At 36.1% G+C, this 25,572-nt stretch overlaps 1 protein-coding gene and 1 long non-coding RNA gene across 6 annotated transcripts in view; both read left to right on the top strand.

Annotated features, from left to right (window-relative positions):
• ERC2 (ELKS/RAB6-interacting/CAST family member 2) overlaps positions 1-25,572 on the top strand; it is a 501,303-nt gene that overhangs the window by 80,765 nt on the left and 394,966 nt on the right. The gene's annotated exons all lie outside the window — the stretch shown is intronic.
• On the top strand, positions 15,176-15,984 carry LOC133270563 (uncharacterized). The gene is made up of 3 exons (XR_009743833.1): positions 15,176-15,212; positions 15,446-15,536; positions 15,704-15,984. It is a non-coding gene; the product is annotated as an uncharacterized LOC133270563 (long non-coding RNA).

Here is a 25,572-nt window from a genome sequence, read left to right as displayed (position 1 = left end):
AATGTGGCTAATAATGTAAACTCTTCCTGAAGAGTTCAGGAAATTCAATTTGATGAGGGGATGAATGTGATCTTGGATTAAACCAGTTAATGAAACAAGAGTTCTGATTTAGCGAACATATGTAAATTTCTTGTTGAAACAGTCCAACCCCTTTCTTCAGAAATATATTGCCTTTGATCTAGTGGAAAACTGGAGTGTAGCTAGTTGCTAATTAGCTCATACATGTATTCATTGGCTTGTGAGATAATCTTGATTATAGGTCAGTTTTTCTTCTGTTGACAGTTTGAAGCTGATAGTCCAATGTGATTATAGAGCTCTCAATACATTTATTTGCAATTACTAAATTTGATAATATTCCATCTCACTATAAAGACTTAGTTAAAATATTGATGAATAACCCCAAAGTGCTCTAAAAGATGTATCCACCAAAATTCTGGGTATGTGAAAGTACTGAGGACAAAATCCTGCTTGTGATTTTTAGCAAGTCGAATGAGGTCAATGGAATTAACTGAGTGATTTAGGGTGAATAGGATTACATTTGAAAGAATAAATGAATTCAGGCTTGGTAACCGCTTGTTTACACTGGTTGGAAGGAAGTAGTTGTTGGTAGCTTTTTCTGAGGATGGAGCTAACTTCTTCACCTGCTTGGCTTATCTCCTCTTAGGACTATATGTTATCCCTCATATGTAAAAATATTTTGGTTGGTCTTCAGACTGTTTTCTTCTCACTTTACAAAACAAAACCACCCAGACATTTTAGGCCCATTTACGTATAAAGAGTATATTTAGAATAGTTAATTGTTCTGTGTGTTTTCGTGACTGTCAGTTTAAGATTTAGGACAGTATTAATGCAGGCAGTTACATGAATTCGGGAGTATTTACTGTTAGGAATATCTGCAGGGTTTGTGCCCTTGCCTGTTCCTTCCACTTTCATATGAAATAATTGAGCAATATTTCTGCTGCTCTTTTAATAACACTTTACAGTTCTTGTTGAAGGAAATGAAGTGATAAATAGAAACGATGTGTGATTCAGGGTAGTGTGAATCAGACATGTTTCCTAATAATTTCTGCAAGAGTAGTGCCTGTGCAATACCCTATTATAGTCTGTAACGAATATCAACTTTTTTGGGGTGTAGAAAGACAAAACTGTAGTGTTTCCTACTCTGTAGACTTCGGAGGTATAAGGGGCGTATCTACTATGTTATTTATTGCTTTGCTTTTTACACAATTTCCTTGAATTCATTCTTTTGTTTTTTTTTTGTTTGTTTTTTTTTTTTTAATACAGTTAGTGTATCCTGGACACTTGTGATACTGGAAGATTTTTGTTCATCATCCAAGTCGCACTGATATAATTCAGAAGCAGAAAAATAGTTGACAGAAAAATGCTTAGTCAACTTACTGCTACACTTGGTAATTGCAAACAGGTTCTTAGTGGTGTGTCACTGAGTTCTGGCTACTGTATTTCTTCATTAACAAAATTCCTATGCTGTCGTTGCTCTTCTATGCTGGCAGTCTAATTCCTGTTTCACTTCAAACGAACATTTCCTGTGAAAGTCTTCTAAGCAGGGTTAATGAAGGGCAATTTTACTAATGGGAGTATGCTTCACTCTATTCTCCTTAAAGTCTGCATTTGCAGAATGCATTATTTTAATCTGTTAATAGATAATTAACATATATTTTTTTTTCAGTCACACTGCTTTAATTAGCGTTGGCTCTTGACATTTTTTATTTTCCTGAATAGAAATTTATTTACAAAGACATGTGGATCTCTGGGTTTAGATTTATAACGATTAATATAACTGAATAATGTGGTTTTCTTTGGCTCATTACTTGACTCAAAAGTAAACATTCGAAAGAAGCATTCTCTTAACATGCGATCTTTGGGAGGAGAACTTGAGTAATTTCTTGGTTCATGATGTCTTTTCAGGAAGTTCCTGCAAATAGTGAGTTCATTACATTTCTGCGTTTTCCTTATCAGTTGAATTCTTAGAAGGTTTATTAACTGCAGCAGTGCTCTTCAGATACTGAACAAGGAATAGTATATTCTATACTAGATATTTAAAAGTATTGGGGTGAAAACTTGTGCCCCTGTTTGCCGTATAACTTCATGACTATTAATGACACTCGGGTCATATTTTAAGATTAAAGCTTAATTGAGATCAGGTTTCTCTACAAGTGAAACTGCTGTTTGCAAATATATATAAACAGTAAGAATTAGTCTGTTCTGTAGGATCATATTTGATAAGAACCAATCATTTGTTAATGAGGCAGTGCATTTCCTGTGGTAGTTAAATGCAGAATAAGTCAAGTTGTGGTTCAGGTGGTTTGATTATGGCTGTCTTTGAAGTGTGGCACTTGCTACTTACTCACCTGTTGTTGACAGTAAATCCTACTAAAGGGGAAGCAGTGGTGCCATACTTCAAAGAAGTATGTTGTGTCAACAAAAAAAGAAAAGATGCATTGTTTCTGCCATGCTTCCAAAGCCTGGTTCAGTTTTGTAAGTTCATAGATCTGGCTAATGTAGAAGAGATTTTAGTTATTTTTATTGTGTTAAATGAATAACCAGTGGCAGGTTATGTAACCAGTATATTTTAAACTTTCTATTAGAAATTACTATTCTTTTACTGTTTTACTGTTACTTGTGAAACTTTCTTTCCTTAGAGGAACTGTGCTATGAAAATTGGAGGCATGGCAAAACTTAGCGTATTCTATTTTAATATATCCTCTTGTCAAGGAGTAGATTAAGGAGGGGGAAAAAAAAAAGCCACACGTTACAGTAGAATATATTTTTGTTTGATTGCTTGCTTTTTCAAGGTTCTTTCCTTTTTAAGTTACTGGTTGGTTCATACTCTACTGTCACATAATTCACTAACTAGAGAATACTTTATGACTCACTTTTTCTGTTAGTTTCTGATTCTGCAATCATACCTGTCTTTCAGGGTGCTTATTGATCAGAATTTCATTGTGTAGTTAAAAAACAATGATGTGAAAAAGTATCTCCTGAATAGTTGTATTGTTGGCATTTTGAATTACAATGGGAACATAATAGGCCTTCTTTTCATTAAAACCTCAGTACAACTGTGCCCATGCTTGTATTGAATAGTCCCAGTGAACATTGTATAAAAATTGCATAGCATAGGAAACAGTATTAATCAAAGATCTCATCTCTCTTCTCCTTATACCAAAAAACAAACCAGTACTGAGAGAAGTTAGTAGGGTACTTGATGATAAATGTTGCATATTTTCTCAATAGCTGGCAGCGTTCCCATTAACATCCACCTTGCCATATTTCCTCTGGAATAGTTAGACTTCTGGAGATGTGTGTTTTCATGGATTTGCACATCTGCAGGTTTATGAAGATACAGACTTTCAGGTATAAAAATTAATTCACCGTTGGAGGTCACAGACATTGAAATCATGCTTGTCACTTAAGAATGTCTTATGAGTACTAATCTGCAGCAAGAGTAGCCTGTTAGAGATGAGAAACGTTATTGTTCTACAGCTTCAAATATAATATCACCTCTTAAAAAAAGGGAGGGGGAGAGGAAAGAGGGAAAGAGTTGGCCTAAAGAATTCCTAAAAATAATTCCTCAAAAGCAGCTGGTATGTAATGTGATCAGTTCACATCCTTCAAGTAAAGGCTGTAGGGTTATTTTGGTCACTAGATGGCACTCGTGAATGAGGATTGGCTTTCATTCTTGTTTTCACAGATCGTTGTGCTTTATTTGTTATTTTTCATTGCTCATTTTACAGTGATAGAATTAAGAGGAGAACTGTCTTCATTTGAAGTCGGTAGAAAAAACAATTTCACAGAGCTTTTATAGTAGCCTGTAAACTGAATGCAGTTTGGAATAGCTGCTTCTAACAATCTAAGAAATCAAGGAGACTAAAAAGTATAGTACAGCTCTCATAAGAAAGCAAAATCAGGAATTCAGTCTTGAAGGTGTTAGTGGAATTTGAGCCCAATATGTTAGTCGAAGTTTATAATTGACTTTAATTTACAAAAGTAAAGGAGCAAATGAAGATGTCTTCTTCCTCTTTTTAATGCACTGGAGTTTCCCCATGATATGAGCTCTCATACCCCAACTGCCAAAACGCACCTCTACACTGAGACTATGTGACTGGGGCCTGAGGGATGAATGATGGAGATTATCTTGAGTCATGCTGACACTTCCAACTGCATTTCAAGATAGGCTTGAAGTACTTAGCTTACTCAGAAGGTTTTCTTGCCTTTGTAATGGCAGAGTAATATATATAATCATACTGAAGAAGCCAAAGGCAGCACATACATAGGTGCCATCGCATAGTTTGTGATGCATTTTGGATCCTCTTATGTGAAAGCCATATATCGATAGAGTCTTCAGGATGATATGAAATACTTCCTATAATTAATTCCTTATGTAAAATGAAGTACCTGATATTAGGTGAAAAGATCATGTAAATATAATAAATAGTAAGATGCAACAAGATTTTTAAAGTTTATTTTTTTATTAACTCTGGTAGGAATTGTAAATCTAAATCTACTAAAACTTGAATCTCTTATTTGCTTGAAACATTTGTTGTTCCTTTATTATCTTTGTGTAATAGATAATACTTAAACTATCATGTTCCTTGAGAAGACATAGGTGGCACCCATTCAAAACAGCAAAAATCAAGGAAAAAAGTTCAAATGAAGGCTCTCTTATAGATCACACAATAGGCCTTTGTAATTTTTGTTTTAAGATGTATAATCTACCCAAAATACGTAAGACAAACAGCACAAAACTGTTAGCATAGAATATATGCAAGACATAGATCCTGTATTAAGAAGAAGGAACATATTGAACAGCTAGTGACCCTTGAGGGGAGAAGTGGGGATTGTGTGTGAAGAAGAAAAAAGGACGAATTGATCAGAATTTTGCTTATACCCTTGCACCATCAAGATTTTTTTGTCTAACTTCTACACATCAAGAAAACCAGTGCTTCTAAACACATCTCTCCAGTCTTTAATATTTTCAGTTTTACTTTGTATTTAACACAGGGAACCTCTATTCTGTAATGGGAATAAAATTTACTATTAAATGTTTGGCAATTATAATTGAATCATCTTTTATAGTAAAATACAGTTTAATTATTATGAGCTACGCAAGTGTACAGGTGATCTGCAATAGCATATTAGAGGGCCACTTGTGGTTATTTCAAATGTTAGCAAGTTTTTAGAAAAATCTTGAGTTCAAGCACCACTGAATAGAGCTGCTGCATCTTTCACCTGTGAGATGCAGGGCACTCTCATGACTCCAGCAGTCCCTTATTCAAAATTATGGTGAAGAAGCCACCATCCAAAAGAGCAATGCTTTCAGTGGGAAGCATGTTATTTTTCTACATCTTAAGACTCGTAGGCCATGTCATTCTTGATGATTTTATCTGTCCTAAATATGAGTAACTCAGCTGTTCACTACTCACATTTTTACAAGTGACTGTGGATGTGGCAGGCAGATGAGATCACCCAATATGCTGCCTGCTCATGGCTGCCTTTACTGTCCCCTGTAAACATCAAATTTGATGAAGAATTACAGGATCCTAGGGAACTGCCATACGCATAATTCTGTAAGATGTAGCTTACATTCTTCATGATTTTTTTTGTATGTTTATATATATATACATATATTTTTTTTTCTTTCCCTTGCATAGGAGATGCCTGTGGAAATGTTTGTATCTTGAACAAATAAATACCATAATGGTGAGCAAACTTGGGTTGGAGATTCTTTTTCTGATTCTGTAGTGCAGTTATACATGCCACAAACAACTTTTTCATTTCATGGGCTCTCTCCAGAGAGCTTTCTCACAAAGGAAATAGAATCTGTACTCTGTTTTAAAGTGTACCATCATAGCACAGGAGGAAAGATTTTTATTGCAGATGCATTGTTATTCCCAACAAAAAGTTGGTCTGTTTCAGAGCACTGGTGGACTGAACACCTGCACGTTTCAGAGTCAGAACAATCAGTTTGTTCTCAATTATTCCTGACTCGCTTGGAGAGAGTCATTTTCAGCTCTCAATTTGAAAAAGGCATATTTTCACAGAGGAGTACATCTGGCAGACAAAAGATTTTCTGATGATAACAAATCTCAGAAACCATTATCAATATAATGTTACCCTTCAGCCTCTCAACAGTATTGTGAGTGTTTACAGAGGTCTTGGCAGTGCTTATGTCCCATCTGCATTATTAAGACAGGATGATTGGCCAGAAAAGAAGGTATCTTACCAAGAGATTGGGAACAGATAAACAGACTCCCTCTTGTGCGTGTTTTCTTATCTCAAATAAAAAAAAAGTTAATTTTAGCACCAAGTCGGATGAATTTATCAAAACAATAGTGGACTACAGGATGGTAAGACAGAGCTGCTGGAAGGATTCCACATCAGGGCTACTTTGATCATTTGTTTCCACTGAGCCCTTCATCAGGAGGATTTCTTGTCTCTGTCTCATGTAGTTGGAAGCCAGGTGCCACATGCAAGCTCATTCTTTAATTTATTAGCCCTTTATTCTGGATGGTTTGCATTCCACTGAAGTCTAAATATACTGGTTTAAATATCCAGAGAACCTGGCTGATTTTGTATCTGATAGCAAAAATACAGAGTTAGAAACTTTTATAAAATCTGTATCTCCTTTTATCCCTTTGGAAACAAATTCTGAATTTATTATTAGTGGGCTGAGTGTTCCCAGTGTTTAATTTATGGTGGGTGAGCTTCACAGGCATCATTGATTCAATTTAGCATTGTGGAGTTCTAACTTATGTAAAATGTATTTGAATGTTTGTTACAATTTCTTCTTACTAGAATCATTGGGCAGTATGACAGTGATGAACTCCATAAATAAGGGAAAGAGTAGGTTGTGTAATTATACATGCTAGCAAGCAGGGATTGGGAACCATATATACATCATCGTGTTATGATCTTGAAATGCTTACCAGTTATTTAAAACATGCTGGCGGTCTTAGCAGAAACTCGTCAGAGAAGAGAGGCAGAAGAACTAACCTGATATATTTAGTTTGCCAATTGTGGGAGTTACTAATCTCTGGATTCATTGCAAACAGGAATATCAAAGAGTTCTTGGCGTTATGGCTGGGCAGATCTCTAAGGGGTGGTTTTCTGAGTCAGTGGTCAGGTTAATTGATACCTGCATTCCTGTAGCTGTGCAATTATTGTGGCCCAAGCAGTGGTTCAGCCAGCATCTCCTACATTGACATGTTCTTTAGATTTCCACAGCTGTTTCAGCTGGCTGTAGAGGACAAGTTCAGTAATGTCCTAAATCAGAGTTCTTGTCTCTGCAGGACATATCCATTTGATGCCTGTCTTCTCTTCTCATGCTTAGTAGCATGCTTTTTTGGATAGATATTTAGTATAAAAAAAAGTCGAATTTAGACATCTATAAGAGCATTATTATGTGAGAATGGAAAAGATTTTGTATGTGATTTAAATAATTACATTTGCCACTCTGACACCTAATTTATTTGACTGTATTCCCTCCAGGTAAAAATTATTTATTGTGAACTTGGAAGTCATTAGTGTTTCAACAGGCTGTGTTGCACATTAAGCTTGCAGTGACTCGCGGTTAGATTTATGAAGGAGCTCAAGAGTTCTTTTTCCATAAGAACAGCTTTTCCGCCTTTTGCAGATCAAAATTTAGTATTTCAGCTCTAATATATCAATGTCCTTTGTCTCCCATCCTTTTTCCATTTCACTTTAAAAGTGGAATTACTTTAGTAATGTCAGTATCAGCCACTATCAGGGTGAAACAGTTGAGACTTTTCTGTCCCACTTTGTTTCTCTACTGTATTTCATCATGAGGTGGATCTTGATGAAGCCATATTTGGAACTTCTGCCCAAGATAGTTTTAGAACTCCACATTTGGTCAGGTTATATGCTAACCGGTATTCCTTCTGAGAGACATTCAAATCATGAAGTTATATAGCACTTCTTAGATATCAGAAGCGTCTTGATATTTGAAGGTTGAAGCCCTCCTTACCAAAGTTGTTAGTCCTGTTGATAGACTAAAAAACATGACTCACTCTGAATAAGGTTTTGCTGTAAATTATCTAGCTCTGAACGTATTCAGAACTTTTCTTTCCAAAAGAGTTATGTGCTGCTTGGGATTTACTTGCAGGGAAACACAAGGACAAGGAGCTGAAAAAAAGAAAGCTTACCAGCTTGTCTGTCCTCTGGATTTATTTGAGATGTTCTGACCCTCTCTGAATTCTACTTCCTTCCCACCCCTCCCCAGCCACCCTCACACAGCTCCCCTGCTCCCCCCCTCCAAAAATAAAACCCCAAACAAACCTTTCCCACTCTTGTCTCGTCTCAGAGTACAGAAAGAGCAGCGGTAATAGTTCGAGCCTTGTTCTTCCACTTTTCATACTGTGACTGTAGGTAGGGTACACGTGCAGAATATGGAGCCCCTCTTGTAGCTCTGTTGCAGGTGTGTATGGCGCATGAGTAACCCTGTGTGTGTGCCTGGCTGTCGCACCTGACTTACCCAGCCTACAATTCCAAAAGCAGGGAATGATGACTGTGTAACTTTTTACACAAACTCAAACAGCACCAGTAAAATCAGTGTATGTGTAAGAGGGGATTTCAATCTGCTTTTTCCAACTGAATTTCCTGGTTATGTGGCTATCAGTAATTCCTTTTTACTTTCTTTCTTCTAGGCTTGAAAAATTCTACTTTAAGTTTCACAAATGCACCCAGGTATTTTTGGAATTGACAGTTCCCATCCTACAGCAAAGAAAATCAGTTTGTTTCTATAACAGTGTTCAGCTCATGAAAATAAAAAGCTTACCCTTCTTACGATCACTTAATACTTTTGTACATTCATATTTCTGTTACTCTAGTTTTAAATAACCACCACCAAATGAAATGCAAAATCTGCTACATATAAACTTTGTATATTTGTTGTGTATGATACTTTGTGTAACATTTGTTTTTCTGGGAAGTTCACAGTTGCAATGGTTTCTGTTACCCTTAAGCTGAAACTCTGTAATAGCTAATAGGATAAAGACTGTGACAGATAGTAGGTTAAAAGTGAGAAACATTTTCACTAATAATTTTCTGTACTGACAGGGATAAGTTATTTCACAAGCCTCTGTTAAATAAACCTGTTTTAATGTAAACTACTTTTTGTGCAGCCCTTGATGTTTTTGGCTTATTTCATAGACTTCATCCACAGAGGAAGAATTTTGAATCAAGCTTCAGAAATGTCACTGACGTGAAGCGGAAATCTGCTAATACGTTATTGCAGTCGTATTAACTGCAGATTTGTAACTCACCTGTTATATGGAGCGTAGACATAACAGGTCTGGACATTTTCATTTTCTGTCCGTTTATGTTTAGTTTTCAGAACCACCAGTAAGAACTTGCACATATGTATCTATTACAGCTTTTAGTCTTTCTCAGAAGTTTATTTGTGTGTGTCTTCAGGTAATGCACTTTAAAGCAGCATTAGGTTTCCTTCACACTTCTCTTCTACAGCAGGGTATGAGTAGATTTTATCTGTGAAGTGCCATTGTATTAATATGTATAACTGCTTCAAATTTATGACTGAGTAATTTGATTATTCAAGTTGCTATAATCATTCTGAGGTGCTTTGTAATTTAGGTATTTTTACAACTGTAGGAGTGTAGAGTTTTTTTTTTTTTGTCTATGGGACACCTATTTTTGTATTCGGAAATAAAATTAAAGATAACACTATCTTGCTCAGATTCTGCCTTTTGCGTGTCTTCAAAGCTCTAGATATCTAAATTGTTCCTTCCACCCTTCAAGATTTGAAGCACTAAGGATAGGCAATACATAGTTATAGTATGTTGAAACTGTGTATATTCTTTCATAGAATACCTTGCAGCTGGAGAGATATACTTAAGAAAATATTTTTTTTCCAGTGCTTTCTTGAGTGAACAATCTATCAAAACCTTGCTAGGAAAAGGAAGTATCTTTAAAAGTTTTCAGTAAGTTCTTAGCTGTATTACATCAGTGGTATTAAAAGTATGGATTTATGCACTCTGGTACCCAAACACAGTAATCTCTAATGGGATTGTTTCACTGTGATGACAGAATTGCGAATTATTATCAACAGTGCAAAATATTAAGTATGAGACATTTTGTGTTTTTCTTTGCTAACAAGTTCCTGAAGGACCTAAGATTTTTAGATCTTGTCACACTTGGAGGCAGAATCTCACCTAACCTGGAAAATGGCAAGATAAAAAAGGAGGAAATAGACCTGTAAAGAACAAAGCTCTCTGGGATTTTCAGAGAGTGCTTGCAATCTCTTGAAAAGAAACTGAGTTAATGATTGACCTTGGAGAAGGAGTGAAAATAATGAAGTGTCATTAATTTTTCATAATTGCCAACACTAAAGGTGTTAACTAGGAGCAATTTATTGTTTTGACTTGAAAACACCCTTCAAAAACTATTTTGGATGACATTATACCATAACAGGCAAGTAAAAAATCAGTGTGTTTGCATATGAATCTATAAATCTTGTCTAGTGCACTAAGAGATTAAGTCAAACTGGTACGTGGGGATTGGTTCCTTTGGTTTTAATGAGCATGCTTTGTAAGTTGTTAATGGAAGAAATTCTGTCCAGCAAGTTTTAAGTGTTATGATAAAATAACAATAAAGGATGCTTTTTAAACTCTATTTTTGTAACACATGGGCTGTAACAGTGAAGGCTGTGATTTTATTGTTCTAGTGCACGATCTGTTCATGTACGATTAATGATGAGAAAAAGGACAGAAACAGGAAAGGCAAAAATATCTGAAGGTAACTGAGAAAAGTCTTGTACTGTACCTTGGAGAGTGGCATATGAAAAATACAAGCTCTCCACTGACTTCTAGGCTATATTGGTGTTAGAATAGTAGGGAAGAATAAGTAGAATAGCTTTGGCAAGCTAAACAGTTGTCATTGAGGATGGTTCGGGGAATTTATGCTGGATTTTTTTTGAGTCTCTGCCCTTTTCTTCCAAGAGGGAGAAAAGTTGCATTTGTGCTTTTACTCAAACACTTCTATTGCTCTAGATGTGAAAGGAGAGTACAATTTGACAAGAACTTGAAGTGAAGGTGTTCACTATATGTGAAACTTTCGAAGAAAGTTTCAAAGAATTCAAAGAATTTTCAGTTATATTCACAATTTAATTAGAGGAATTTCCAGAGAATTATAGGATAGCTTGAATCGGAAGGGACCCATAAGCATCATCAAGTCCAACTCCCTGCTCCTTGAAGAGCTACCTAGCCCTAAGTAATATTACTGAGTGTTGTCCAGGTACTCCTTGAACTCTGACAGCCTGGGTCCTGTGACCACTTCCCTGGGGAGCCTGTCCCAGTGACTGGCCATCCTCAGTGAAGAACCGTTCCCTAATGTCCAGTCTGAACATCCTCTGATGCAGCTTCATACCGTTTCATGAATGTTCAGTTAGATTCTTAAGTCTAATATTTCATTCTAGAAAATGCTTTGGTAGGGGAGCATCTTATTTTATTTTTGTTTGTTTGTTTGTTACATTTTTCCTCTCTCTTTCCACTCAAAGGAGGCAGATTTAAAAGAATGTTTAAAAGAATTTTTTCCGATATTACTAAAGTATTGTTAGAAGAGATCAGCCAGGTACTCAGAAGAAATTATGAAGCATAAAACTTGGTTTTGTGTAAAACCACCAGGGCTGATTTTTGGGGTGTTTGGTTGGTTTTGTGGGCTTTTTTTTTTTTTTTCCAGAGCTTCTATATTATTTGCTCTAGAAACTGGAAGAATGCGTATTGAATGTCAGGTGGGGTAAGAAAAGAAGCAGTGACATTACGGGTTAAAGAGATTGCGTGTGAGTTCAGATACGATGTTTCTTGCTGGCTCTGCCCCTGCATTTCTCCCTATTGCTAGTTCAGTTGTTTCAGGCAGAGCTTTTGGAAATGTCTACTTATTTGTTTCTGATCCTAGGAATTCTGTAAATGCTAAGTGTTTAGAATTGCAGATGAAGTAATTGGAAGTTGCAGATAATCTACTGGGGAGTAAAAAAAAAAAAAAATCAGTGGGGCATCTCACACTTTTTATGGTGTGAACAGCCCAGAAGTAAGAATGCTGTTAAGGCAGGTCAGTGAAACCCAAACATCATTAGTTTGGAATCTGGGAAGGGCATTTTTCCACCTAAAGAGTGGAGAATAAATCTGTAACTTTTCAGAATAAAATTTGAAACATAACAGTAATTTACACTTTGAGTAAATTACACCTCACAAAAATTTTAAGGGCCTGTTCCTTAACATAGGAGCTGTTTTTATTTTGCTTTTCAGCAAGAGAAATAGAAAGATCAAAAATATAAAAGTTACGGTCTTTAATATATTTAAGGCACATATTGTGGTAGAGATAATGTGATGGTTTTACAGAGCTATTTCTGTAGTCCATTAGGCTGTAGTATTGCCCTTTCATAAATCCTATTACTACAATACGTTGTTAAGTTCATGCACACCATGTTTAGTCAATAAACAAACATCCAGAGCATGTGGAAAGTTCATTTTCTAGAGGTTTTGAAAAAACCTAATTAGATGAGATAATGCAGTGTTACGGTAATGCAAAAGCTAAAGTATAAAATACATTCAGTTGTAATCCGAGCACTGGCCAGACTGCTTTCTGTTAAATGTTTTCTGCTGGAAATTACTTACATTAAAAATGCAGCAGTGCTTTCTGATGAAGGAAAGCCCTTTGAATGTTGCCGTTCTTGTTACGATTTTACTTAACAAAGTCTTGAAAAAATCTAATTTTGTAATTTAGAATGTTCAAGACTCTTTGTTTTCATGTAATATTACCAGTGCAAGGGTCTGAGAAGTAGAAGAGAGAGGTACTTGTTCCAGATTTTGCTTGACTTCTTTGAATAGGCTCTTCTGGTATTTCAGGATATTTGTAACTTGATAGGATATGATCTTTAATTTCTTTATGGTTGGTCTTGCAGGACATTGAGGAAAATTTGAGAAATTAACTTTAGAAAATGAAGACAGTGCAAGATGTGTTCAGGGCATGGATCTTTGAAGTTTACTGAGCTTTATACATATTCATGTGAACGTACAATGTTTATACTTAGGTAATGTGCAAATCTACTGTCTGCAAAAAGGCAGGAAGAAAGGAGAGTTGTCTTTGTGATAGCTCAGTATACAATTGGATTTTAGTCCTCAAAGCTCTACTAAGGTGGTAAATGCTTGTTATGTAGCAGCTCGGGATTTTCCAGAATTACTGGAGCGAAAAGTCGCTAGCTTTCCAACAGCATGACAGAAGTTCTGCGTTCATGGGAATGTCATATTTCCCAGAGGAATATTTGAAAGCTGGATTAGCAATAATCTAATAGGGCTTTTTGTTTTGTGTGCTAGTGTTTTCCTAGGCCCTAAGAAAATGCGAAAGTAATATTTATGTAGGAAGGAACCTTTTTCAGTGATGTTAAAAATTAAAGTGACTGCTCTTTATCCAAGCCTTGAATCACTGTCCACTTCATAATTTTGATGCCTCTTTGGGTGACAGGTTAAATGCAAGCTTCCAAAACGTGAATAGCATTTCCACTTTCTTCTAAAATACAAAATAGGATTGCTGGCAGTGATGATGATATATTAAATAGCCATGGAGGAAGAGATGAAATTGAGTCACCTTACTAGCTATAGAGACTTGCATCTTGTGTGTGTACTCCAGTGAATTTGGACTTCTTTCTGCTTAAAAAAGAGCATTCAGCAGAAGTGGTGCAATATGTTACCCATCATTCTAGGATGCTTTCAGAAGGGAAACATGTCTTTCAGTCTTAGTGTAGGTAATTGGTATACGTGTCTTTTAGTTGCTCAAGAACAGAAAGAGTAGGCAGAGTACACACTGAGCGTTCTTGTTAAACTAAGTTCCAGAAGAGGAAGACAACATTCTTCAGTTCAAGTAGTTCTTAATTTTGGGCAAGACATTTCATTTCTTAGTCCTTGCAGTATTAGAGGTACTTCTGAACATATGTGGAGAGGAAGTGATAGTTATCTGCAGTACCTTCCACTGTTGTAAGGAAGTTTTCATGTAAATATTTTGTTCCTCAGTACCTATATTTACAAATTACAAGTAAACCTTAGGAAGTCTTACTTTATAAATATCCCACCTTCCACCCATGAGAATGTTCAGATGTGAGTTTTTCTGATTCTGAAAGGTCACAGGACTTTGAATAGTAAGAGGAACCCATGAGGTTATTTGTATAAGTTGTGTTATCTGGAAAATAATTTTCCTGCTCTTTCCATTTATTGCTGCTGTGTGGGAGTTGTTCTTCCTCTGTTGTTTAGCCACTACACTGAGGCAGTGTCTCTTCTCACTCAAGCTTGTAAGTTCTGGTCTACTGTCACCTCAATCCGTATTTGATGACCTTATAGAGTTAATATTCTAAGTAAAGAGCTTGGTTTTTCTTCAGCTACTATCTGTAGATAAAGTAAACTTCTAAAAATTAGATGTGCAAAGGTAAATAATGACTAACAACCAAGTATGTTGGTAATTGAGTATAACCTTGCTGATGCTTGCTTGAACACTGTGCACATTTTGTGTGCAAGTGTTGCAAACATAGCTATATGGAAAGCCTGCATCAAGAGTAAGACTGGAGAGTGTTGAGTAATTTAAGGTAAAAATAATTCAGATCAATTGTAATTACTTAAATGACAACATCAAAAAAGGCACTTAAATCGCCAAGAAATTCAGAGGCATTGCATAAGCGAAATGCCAGTGTGTGAAACCTTATCATTAATTCTAACTTTTAAAGTATTGTTCATTTATTGTGAATAAATTATGAGCTAATTGTTAACTGCCAGATAAGCTGTTGTAGAGAATTTCCAAGAGCTGATTTTAAAAGCTGTTCTGTTGTAAAAGAAAGAAAAGATACTGAGGTTCAGGACTTCTATAGATAGGAAATGGAACCAACTTGTTTAAGTGAAATTTTGAACCAAATTCCATTCTGTTTTCTTAGCAAAACTCCCCTCATTAACTTGATAGTTTCTCATTTTGTGAAACAGGCATTCATTCATTAAAAGAACCCCAAAATTGGTAATTATTCTATATATAGGGATTGTTCTGTATGCGTACATCTGCAGATGGGGAGAACATCAGGGTGTAGCAGAAGAACTAAAGGGGGGCCTTCAGGTTGGCCCACTTCTTCCAGTGAACACAGGGTGCTGTCATGACTGCACCACGGAAGTCCTAAAAGCCTTTCTGTGGTAAGTTTGCTGTAGTAAATCAATTATTTGTCAGTTACTCTCATATTTATGTTTGTGATCACAGAAGAAACAATTTGTGCATGCATCTTGGTATATTTTTTTTTCTGTTTTTTTCAATTAAATTTACTTCATCATTATATTTTAATTTCTGTTTATTTTTTGTTTTAAGGGGTTGGATAATGGTATGAGCTATAAATCAATTTAGGGTTCCTTTTTCTTTTCCTGTCTTGCAGATACTTATCATCTGGTAGGAAGTGCATTGCATAAGAGAAAGGTCAGAGAAAGAAATTGATGATCCCAGCTTGAAAGACTAAATTGAGGCAGGTAATGATGCTTGTAATTCTTCCCATTTGATATGAGGACTAGATACTAGCTGTATCTTAGAGTGCTGCATGATACATATTAATGAAGCAAAGTACAGAATTACAGTTCTTTTCCCTGATTTGTAAAAATAAATAAATAAAGCACCGTTGTACCATTCTTTTTCTTAGATCATCCCTGTGATGAGATCATCCCGTGTACCACCGTTTTCCTCCTAGACGATAGGAAAATCAGAAGAGGCCTGTGAAAAAAAGGATTACATTTTACTCATTTTTTTCTTTAGATATATTTCCTTATGCTGTGAACTGTTTTAAAGAAAATTTTATCATCCAAAATTAAAATCAGATGAATAGTTTACAATAAAAGTATATAAAATGTAGTTATGTTAGTATGTTTTTATTACAAATGCAAAGAAAATTTGGGGTTAAGTTTTTCATAAAATGATACACTTTTTAAATACATGTTACAGACAACTTAAACAATGAGACTAATGCACGTAAGTGATCTATCTTGTAAGGGTGCTTTATTGTTGGTATGTTTGCTACTAAATGAAATGCTTCCATTTCATCACCTCTAAATATAGTAAAGATAATGTGAGATACCTCAATATCTTTTCTGTTATGCTTAACAGACTTGCATATGATTTCATGTACAATGACTTTGATGCAGGGTGATGTAATTGATTAACTTATGCTGATTCAAATAAAAAGAGTCAAGCCATTGGTTCATAGACACTAGAGACCTACTGACCACTTAGTTCAGCCTTGAAATTCAGTCTTCTGAATAATGACAGACAGCAATATCCAAATTGAGAATGAGTAATGTATGTAAAGGGAGCTTTAAGCATGCTGAGATACTGACTATGGACCTGTTACTGAAGAGATTTCTGTTAGGTAGGAGCTGATGCCAGGAATTTTTGACATTTGCAGGATAAGTCCATCAGTTGGCAGGGTATGTGAAGAAGTGATTTTGGAAATGGAGGTTATGTGGTAAGACATAGGGGCCTAGAAAATCCGCTAGACTCTACTGGGAGAGTCCATAGAGAGCTGTAAATAACTAGATAGTATTTAACCAAGAAGCAGTGGAGTAAGTAAACTATGAAATAAATTGTTTCTGTAGTATGTCAACAGAGTTATGTAGTTGGCAGTTTTCCACCAGGTAACTTTTTATACTGTCTAGGTTTCCGTTCTTACTCTAGAGAGTTTCTCTCTTCTTTGTACAGTTAGCCTACATCTTACAGTTTCTAACCCTTAAACTGTTTATAACTGTTTCAAATTATCTTGTGCCAAAATGTCTCTATGTATGAGTTTTGCTATCTGATGTCAGCAGAGCTTGGGTAGTAGTTTTTAAAGTCTATTGTTGTTTAAAATACTGAAAATGTGTCACTTCATAGAGTTCCTGGTTAACTTGGTAGGGTTTGTTGTTTGTTTGTTTTTTTTTGTTGTTGTTTTGTTTTGTTACTTAGTGGCAGTATTGTATGTTCTTAGATTCATTGAGAACTTCTAAATGCACAGTAGTAGCACATAAAAAATATGGAACATACATGAATGGCATTTATACCTAGGCTGAAGATTTGACATGTTCAATCAGTAATATGTACTTAAACCAGTGACAGAAGTGTAAGATCCAGGCTCCCCCTAGTGATTTACAGAAGGCCTAGACCAAATTCCCCACAGGGAGGTTTGTGAAGGCATAGAAAGTAAACTACCACGTTTGAAAGGATTGTTAGGACTGACCTTGTCTAAGCCCATGAAAAGTAATAGATAGGAAATAAATGTGAAATGCAACATCTCAGGCAATTATCAAGATAAAGAAGAGTTGTAAGAAATGAACCTGAGAAAGCTGTCTAAAGCAGGTTGCTGTGTTTGCTCTGTAGTATGAAGATAGTATGAAAAATAAAAGAATAGTCAGTATGAGTTATGGAATCCCTTAAGAGAAGTGTCAACATTAGGAGGTGCTTAACTCCTGACAGAAGTGTCAGATGACTGAAGGATGGGTAAAGCATAAACATATTCAAGCAAGCAGCCTCAGACCATAGGAGCTTTCTGTTAACATGATAATCAATGAGTTAATAATGTTAATGTTTATGTACTAATAACTGGGCTTAAAAGACTATATGATGAAATAAAATTATTTAATCCCCTAAAATATAGTTTTCTGTACAGTGGAGACTTGGCAACACAAAACATAAAGCAAATGTTGACTAAAAATTTACTCCATCTATGATACAGTTTTCACTTGTTTAGCATCTTTTGCTCAGCTATTTCTAAGAGCTTTAGAAATAAGTGATTAATATGTCAGTGAGATGTATTATATTTTGAAAGCAGATTGTAAATAAAAGGCAGAAAAAGGGTGGTTCTCCTTCATTATCATGCATGTCATAGTCTCTGCCAGCACACAAACTCAGGTTTGCTCTGTTTTCTGTTCTGAGTTTTAGGTCATAGACTACTATGAAAAGAATTAATTTGGTATATGCTTATCTACAAATTTTTATTATGCTGATTTTTATCAACAGTGTAGACTCTGACGTGTTAATGCATGTATTATGTGACAAATAGAGATTAGGATTTTTTCAGATTTGTATTTCTTGGCATGGCTAGGGATTCTCAGCAACAGATTGTGTTTTCCAAAGATAACTGCTCTTTTTTAAGTCTAATTATACAAATGCAAGTCTCCATAGTAACATTGTAGATTCTTCTGCCAACCTGTGCTCTTCCAGATTTGCTTGTCAAACTGAAGTTTGACCGTTGTAAAAACTGTTGTTGTAGAAACAGTCTTTGTCATGTAGTTAGAACGTAGAAATAACATAAACAATTTTCTTGGCAATTTTGCTTATAGTAGCATCTATTGTATATCCTTTGCATTTACATTGCAGGTATTTTATGTGCTTGTCTCATTTGTGGGGGGTATAAAGTGTTCTGAAGGGAAATTTTGCTATGTTGTGCTACATAACATATGGTTAAGACAAACATGCTGGAGAAACAGCTTATTGACTGAGACAACTTTAACAGGATTCTTTTAGTGTGTTGAGAATTCTGTTTCTATTCTACAAGCCTCAGTTCACTAATGAGATAACTAGCATTTACCTGTCATAGGAATTACTGGCAAAATGGCCTGTGCTAATCAAATCAAAAGGCATAAGTATAATTGCTTCAGCTCAGAAATACTTTATAAATAGTGAGTTAGAAATGTTAATTTGACTGGTATAAATAAATAACCTGAATCAGCTATCATGCAAAGGTATATATCGCTATTAATGTTTCTTTTGCTAAGATTCAATATTGGTCATTACTCCTAAAACAACTTGCTTACTTTCTCAGCTCAGAATAAATCTCAGCTTCATGATAAGGGAAAACCATCTAAGGGGATCCTTTTCAATGTCATGGGGACCTTTAGAGGAGGTTCCTGCTGCTCTTTGTAGCTGTGGGTGAGAGCAAGAATGGAACAAAACAGATAGGTGTTGCGGAGTGATTAGTGTAGCACACCTTAGCCTCCCATGGTGCTAGATTCCCCTGATTCTGCTGGGAAGCAGAGCAGTGTATGCTGAAGAGAAGCACTGTGTGTGCTTCCCTCATCTCAGAAAGAAGCAGAACTGTGGATTCTTAAAATTGTGAGTCCTGGCACATAGACTGGCACATAAGGTATCCCTAATGGATTACCTGTAAGTTGCCTTTCTCTGCCTGATAAAGAAACAGTTCTTCACTGGGACTTGTGGGGCTGTGAAATCATTACACTGGGCAGATGATATAGTTCCATATGAAACACTGAATGTGTGTAATGACCTACCTTCACACCTTAAAAAGACAAGTAGATCAAATGTGTGATCAGAATGCTTTTGGCATGGCTTAGTGACTGGGTGTACCTGCTCATGTATGGGATATGTCTGTATTTTTATCAGGAAATGGATGTTCATATGATCATATGATTAGTGATAGGCTGCAGGTATTTTTGGAAAATGGTAGCAATGTGCAGGCTGCCATAATTGTCCAGTAGGCAGAAAGGAAGAGACTGTGGGCAAAATTATTCTATTTTCCTACAAACAGTGAGAAGTTTACCACTTTTGGTGATTAAAAATGCTCATTTTGTGGACTAACAACTGGTATTCTGATACTGATGTCTATACTTAATGGTTGTGTGAAGCTTATTCAGGTGTATAAAGGTCCATGTAGATGTCTATTCAGTAATGCTGCTGATCAATATGTCCATATCCTGCAAGGAGGAAAGTAAATGCTATTGGTGCATAGTAAACTGTGGGAAAAATAATTTCAGATTACTAAATCATGTTGTAGCTGGATCTAGTCAATGTTACATAGTGGTTTGATATTCAGAAAACATTTTTGTCTTCATTTATGGATAGATCTTATTGAACTGTTCTGGAAGTCCAAGGTCAAAAGTCTTGAGACTTTTAATGGCTATAACCCATCTGCTTCTTATATATTCTTCAGTTCATCTGTGGGACAGTTCTCATGATTATGCACATGCAGTCAGCTGATGAGCAGAAACAAATCTATAGGGAACAGACCACCTAATAAGGTACAGGTAGTAGATCTCCTAGCTTTCTGAACATTTGTTCTGCTATCTTAATTTCTTTGTTTTTTTAATTGCTTTTATAGATTGTAGGTTTTATTTTTTCTCCTTTTAAAATTAGTTTATGAAGCTTTCAGCATAAAGCCCTGCTGGAACATACCTTGGAAGGAGCTTATACCTGACCTTTGGGTGACCTGATAGAAGATGACTGTTACCTTGTTTGCAGTTATATGTTTATAGCTTGCTCTTTGTGATATGAAATATCTCTTGTATGGCATCGTTTTCTGTACAGGGCCAGAAAATAGCAGCAGTTAGTGTGGGGGGCCGAATTACAATCACTGCAGAAGCTATTTTCAGGACCTTACTTGTGTGTATGTGTAATTGTTTTCCACTAGTTTGCATTTACTTTATAAGAAGGGTCAGCAGCTAAGTTTATCATACTCTTCTTATTTCCACAGACACCTTTTTGAAAAAGTTATTCAAAAAAGCACTATGTCACCGTGTTCTAATAATGTTTTCCCTTAAAATTCTGTGTACTTAGATGGTGATGCTGTTCTTCCAGTAGTTTTGACAACTTTATGACATCTTCACAGACGAATCTTTTATGTTTTACTCTAATAAGACTACTGTACTTGAAAAAGTCTACTTTCAGACCAGTTGGTTTATTTCTGGCCTGAATCTGTTAAAAATAATTGCGTTTTAGTGAACTACATGGTTGCAATTCTTTACTTTGTAGCAAAATACTTCGCATATTAGTTGGATATTTAGGCATAAAACATTGCAGTACCAAGAGTAATAAAACACAGTAGCTTTTGCAAATTGTGCTCCCAAAGGATTTTTAAGGTGGTTGTAAGCAGAAGTATAGTTTTAATGGGCACAAGAGTTTAATTAAACCACAGAATTCCATTTAAAATTTCAGTTTATGTGCTTAACAAGATATCCAGGACTTTTTAGGAAGTGCCTGAACTTGAGCCTAAAAGCATCTTGTCTGTACGATATTTGCCTTAGACTGGGTAAGTTAAGCTCCAGTTGCAATAGTGGGTGGCTCAAATTGGGCTAGACGACTCAGTGTCTTTGAACTAGAGTATGTGAAATCAGGTAAAGATTGTAAAAAAATAAAATGTTACTAAGGTATAAAGGAAGAAAAGGTAATGGATGCATTTAGACACATCAGTGTTGGGACCCCATTGTGAATTGTAAATTATGCAAACCTATCTGTAGTCAGTCTATTCCCTCAAGCTTCTTCAGTGCTAAGTTGCTGTAATGGTAATCTGTCTGCCCTTGTCTGTGCTGAGAAGCTGTGAATCATCTGCTCTAAACCAGAAAAGCATCCAGTCTCCCCAGTTGTGTAGGGAAGGGCTCAGAATGTAGAGTGGCTCCCTTCCTGTGATAATGGTTTCTGCCTCAGACCCTCCTTGAAACTCCAAAAGTAGTGTTTCCTTTCCATTTTGTTCCTCAAAGCATGGAAGGAACAGGATGTTGAATGGGACTTCTTAAGAGAAAAGAAATAGCAAGGAAGAGAAAGCAGCTGCTGCTTGAGTGTGAATTGAGGGTCCTGCAGTACCTCTTGGTCAGTCATGAGCACTATCTTGTCCTGGTCTCCACATACAAAATAAAATGAGATCTGACAAGGGGTGACATGGGTTAAGAGCAGGAGGGAGACAGCATTAAACCTCTGCCCTTGCCTGCTACTCTCTTTCAGTTCCTTTCTTCTCCCTAAAGATCTTCTGAAACAAGTGTCGCTCTGAGAAGCTTTGAACTGCCATTATTTTGAAACAAAGATGACATAAAATATTTAAAATAGCAGTAATTCCAAGGTTTTGAGTTAGAAAAATTTAGATGCAGATATGAGATAATACACAGCATGTGATTATTTTTCAGTATATTAAAGCATTTTTATGTTTTGAAACTATACCTGTTGTATTCAGCCCTTCTGCAAGTCTGTCTCCAAAAGTTACCAAACAAAACCCCATACTCTATAGTGAGGTAAGTTTAATGACTGAAAATACAAAAATGGGAAAGTGTTAGGTAACTCTGTTACCACTTGTCTTTGTGGTAAGATTTTCTGAATACATTTGGTAACGTGTTCTGTACAGAATTTGGTATCCTACATGCTCATGTAGTCTTTCTCCATTTGTCTGTTTTCCAATCTTACCCTGTTTATACCATCACATGGACTCCTGAAGTTCAGAAAATTCATCTTTAGGGACTGATAAGACCGGTAATTTCAGTAGAGATGCCTTTGATTTACATCTTTAGAGAAAGCTAAGCATTTAGGTACTTACGATACAGTCAGCATTCAGCAGTTATTTTAAGTACTGATGCACAGCAAAGTAGTTTGTAATCTGTGCCTTAGCCCCAGGGCTACAGATATTCATGTTCAGCATGTAGTTACAGAGAGATGCAGTCTCTAAACTGTGTAAGGAAGTGCTGGCTTGGTGCTTATTGCCCTGAGGCAAGGAATAAAAGGAATAAAACAAAGAATTTTTTTTTTTTTTTGCTTCCTTAACAAGAAATCAGGAAGGGGAAGTGGCATTGTTTTAAAGAAACAATATCAGATATTTTTAACTCTCGCCATAATTTTAATGCAGAGAAGGAACTGTGGCATCTTTTATGCAGTGAGAAAACGTATTTTTCCACCAATCATATTTTATGTTAAGGAAGGTGTTTTCATTCTGAGAAAAAGGAAGACTGAAAGAGGAAACTTGAACAGATGGGTTGAAGTTACCAAGCAACACTTTGTTTCCCAGGCAATGGAAAAAGAAACAGAGCAAATGCCAAGTGGATTTTCTTCCTTTTTTTATTTATTAGTTGATTTTTTTTTTTTTTCTCATACTGTCATGAGCTGATGTATGAACTTTGGTTTAGCAGACCCCTGACAAACTAAAAGAATGTTGGATATTCAGCTGGATGGTAACTACTTGTGCAAGTTGTTTACCATGTGACTTCAATGGTTTTTTCCTCTACTTATGGTAGCGCGCAGTACAAGTGGCAAGTGACACATCAGGGCACATCACAGCTAGTTTTTGTAGATGACATTGATGGTGTTTGCTTCACTTCAGTACTTTCATATACAATCAACTGTATTTTACAATATTCTGATTTAAATGTGTTCCTGTAATGATTCATTCAGGCTCTTCTGCAGAATATAACTTTCAGAATGAAATGAGTATTCTGGATTCTCAAATCTTTAGACATTACCCTTACCTCTTCACTGTGGAAAAAGACTGACTTGGTCAGCATATCTCAGCTGAGAGGTTGTATATAGAGTATAGAACTTAGGCAATCCTTTTGTGTTTTAATTCGATCCAGCAAGCCAACATTTACCTGCACTTCTGTTAACTCCTTGGGAATGTAGGGGTGGAATTTGTCTGAATATCTGGGGGAGATAACTTGGTTAATAAAGAGCTCTGACATTCTGTTATGTGATACTATGACAAGTGTAATCTTTGTTAATTCTGTTATAATGATATCTAATTTTTCATCTACAGATATCTCTAAGCCCTTCTCTGGAGGGCTGCTCTCAATCCATTCATCCTTTCCCCTTTATTGATACCGGGGGTTGCTGTGACCCATGTGCAGGGCCTTGGCCTCGTTGAACTTCACGTGGTTCACTCAGGCCCACTCCTCCAGCCTGTTAAAGTCCCTTTGAATGGCATCATTTCCCTCAAGCATTATCAACTAACTGCACCACTTGGCTTGGTGTCATCCACAAACTCTCTGAGGGTGCACTGAATCTCACTGTCTGTGAGTAATCAAGATATTAAATAGTATTGGTGCCAATATGGACCCCTGAGGGACGCCACAAATATCACCACAAAACTTTGTTAGCATTTAAAAAAAAATTGCTATACCAAAGAGCCAAGGGACTTACACATTTGAAGTCTTATTAGCTCTGATGTTTGTTGGCTCTGCTGATTAAGGCCTGATGTTAAATACTAAATAGCCTAAACCAGCAGTAATTTTAAGTACATGTAAGTAAAACCCACCCATATTTAGAAAAATACTTCTTGGAGAATTGGGGAATTGAAAATCAAAACCATAAATAATTTTAGCTTGTGATTTTGGTGAGCCAATGTGAAAAGATACAGTAAGGAATACCCTAAAAGGTAGGCTTGAAAGATAATAAAGCAGTATATCCATTTGTAGGAAGTCTGGATATTAGAAGGTAGACCTATGAAACTATGCTTTTCAAATTAAAAAAGTCCCATAGTTATTGGTTTAAAGCATTACTGCATCACATAGGGAGTGCCAACACTTTTCTTGCTTGGCTCGGGCTGTTTGCAGTGCTACTTTGCTCAAGGACTGATTTTTTATCAACACTAAGTTTATAAAACTGATTTCTACCCAAAAAAGTGTCTGAATTGCAGTGTTTACTAACACCTGCTAATACATTCCTCAGTAAACTAGAGATTTGTCCAGCAAGTGTGTGAAATGTAGTAATTCTGGCTCTGAGTAGTTGAATTTGAGTCTGGTTTTGGTTATTTTGCTTCCATTTAAGAAGGAACAGAAGTTTTTCACCTGCATTTGGTGTCAGGGGAGCACAAAGGGACAAAGTAAAAAAAAATTACTGGGTGTGTGCACAGGGTGGAAGATGGGGAAAGCACTAAAATGGTTCTTACCCGTTGTCTTTTTGCTTTTCTAGAGCAGAAGTTGTATTTCAGCTAGTTTAAGGGAGCTAGCAGGATGTTAGTCATTTGGATTTGAGAAGAACTGTTGGAAAATTCTGTTCCTATAGAACTGACCCATGGAAATACTGCAAGCATTATATGTTGGCACTGCTTGTAACAACCTATCTCACGGTACTATGCATGCTTTGAAAAGGTTTTATCTTTTTAGTTTGTTTTGGTGTTTTATGTTTGTTTATGAAGAGTGAAATTGGCACACAGCAGCATCTATGTGTGTTCTGGATCTTAGGATCCTATTTGGTAATTGTTGCTGTGACTTTCCCCTTTTAAACTTTGCCTGTATGCTGCTGATGGCAGGAGCTAGGGAAGTCTACTCTTAGTTATGCCCTGAGGTGGAATTCCACTGTTACTCCATGGTCAGTATTGTGTTACACGTATTGTAAAATTGATCTTTCTTTTTCAACCTTATTAAAAAATTCTTTGTGTGTTCAAACTTCCAAAGAGGGAGGAAGGTAATCTTTAAATCATGGATCTGATGGATTTTTTGAACATCATGGATTACAGGATTTGTTTGATAAGGATTTTGCATTTTTTAGAATTTGAAAATGTGATCTTAAAAAAATGCTTTTCTAATTAAAAAAACCCACACCCAAATACAAATGCCTAAAAATCTTGGTTCATAACTACCAACTGTGTTTCATTCATGTGTCCTTATGTAAACTGACCCCTTTTACTGCAGCTGGGATATTAATAAATGCCTATTTTAGACATTTAGTTTTTTAAAAATTGGCATTTCCATGCGGTTTTAAACCTCTGTATGCACTGCAAAGGGAAAGTTTTTTAGCCAGGACGTTTCCAGAGTGTGTATGCTTTGCAGAAGAGTA

The sequence above is a fragment of the Pezoporus flaviventris genome, unplaced genomic scaffold, assembly GCF_033815535.1.
Source record: "Pezoporus flaviventris isolate CSIRO_AGI_PZ_B2104156 unplaced genomic scaffold, CSIRO_AGI_Pfla_v1 ptg000021l, whole genome shotgun sequence".
In the NCBI taxonomy this organism is placed as follows: domain Eukaryota; kingdom Metazoa; phylum Chordata; class Aves; order Psittaciformes; family Psittacidae; genus Pezoporus; species Pezoporus flaviventris.
Note: the sequence above shows the minus strand (reverse complement) of the source record. Positions and strands in the feature narration are given on the sequence as shown.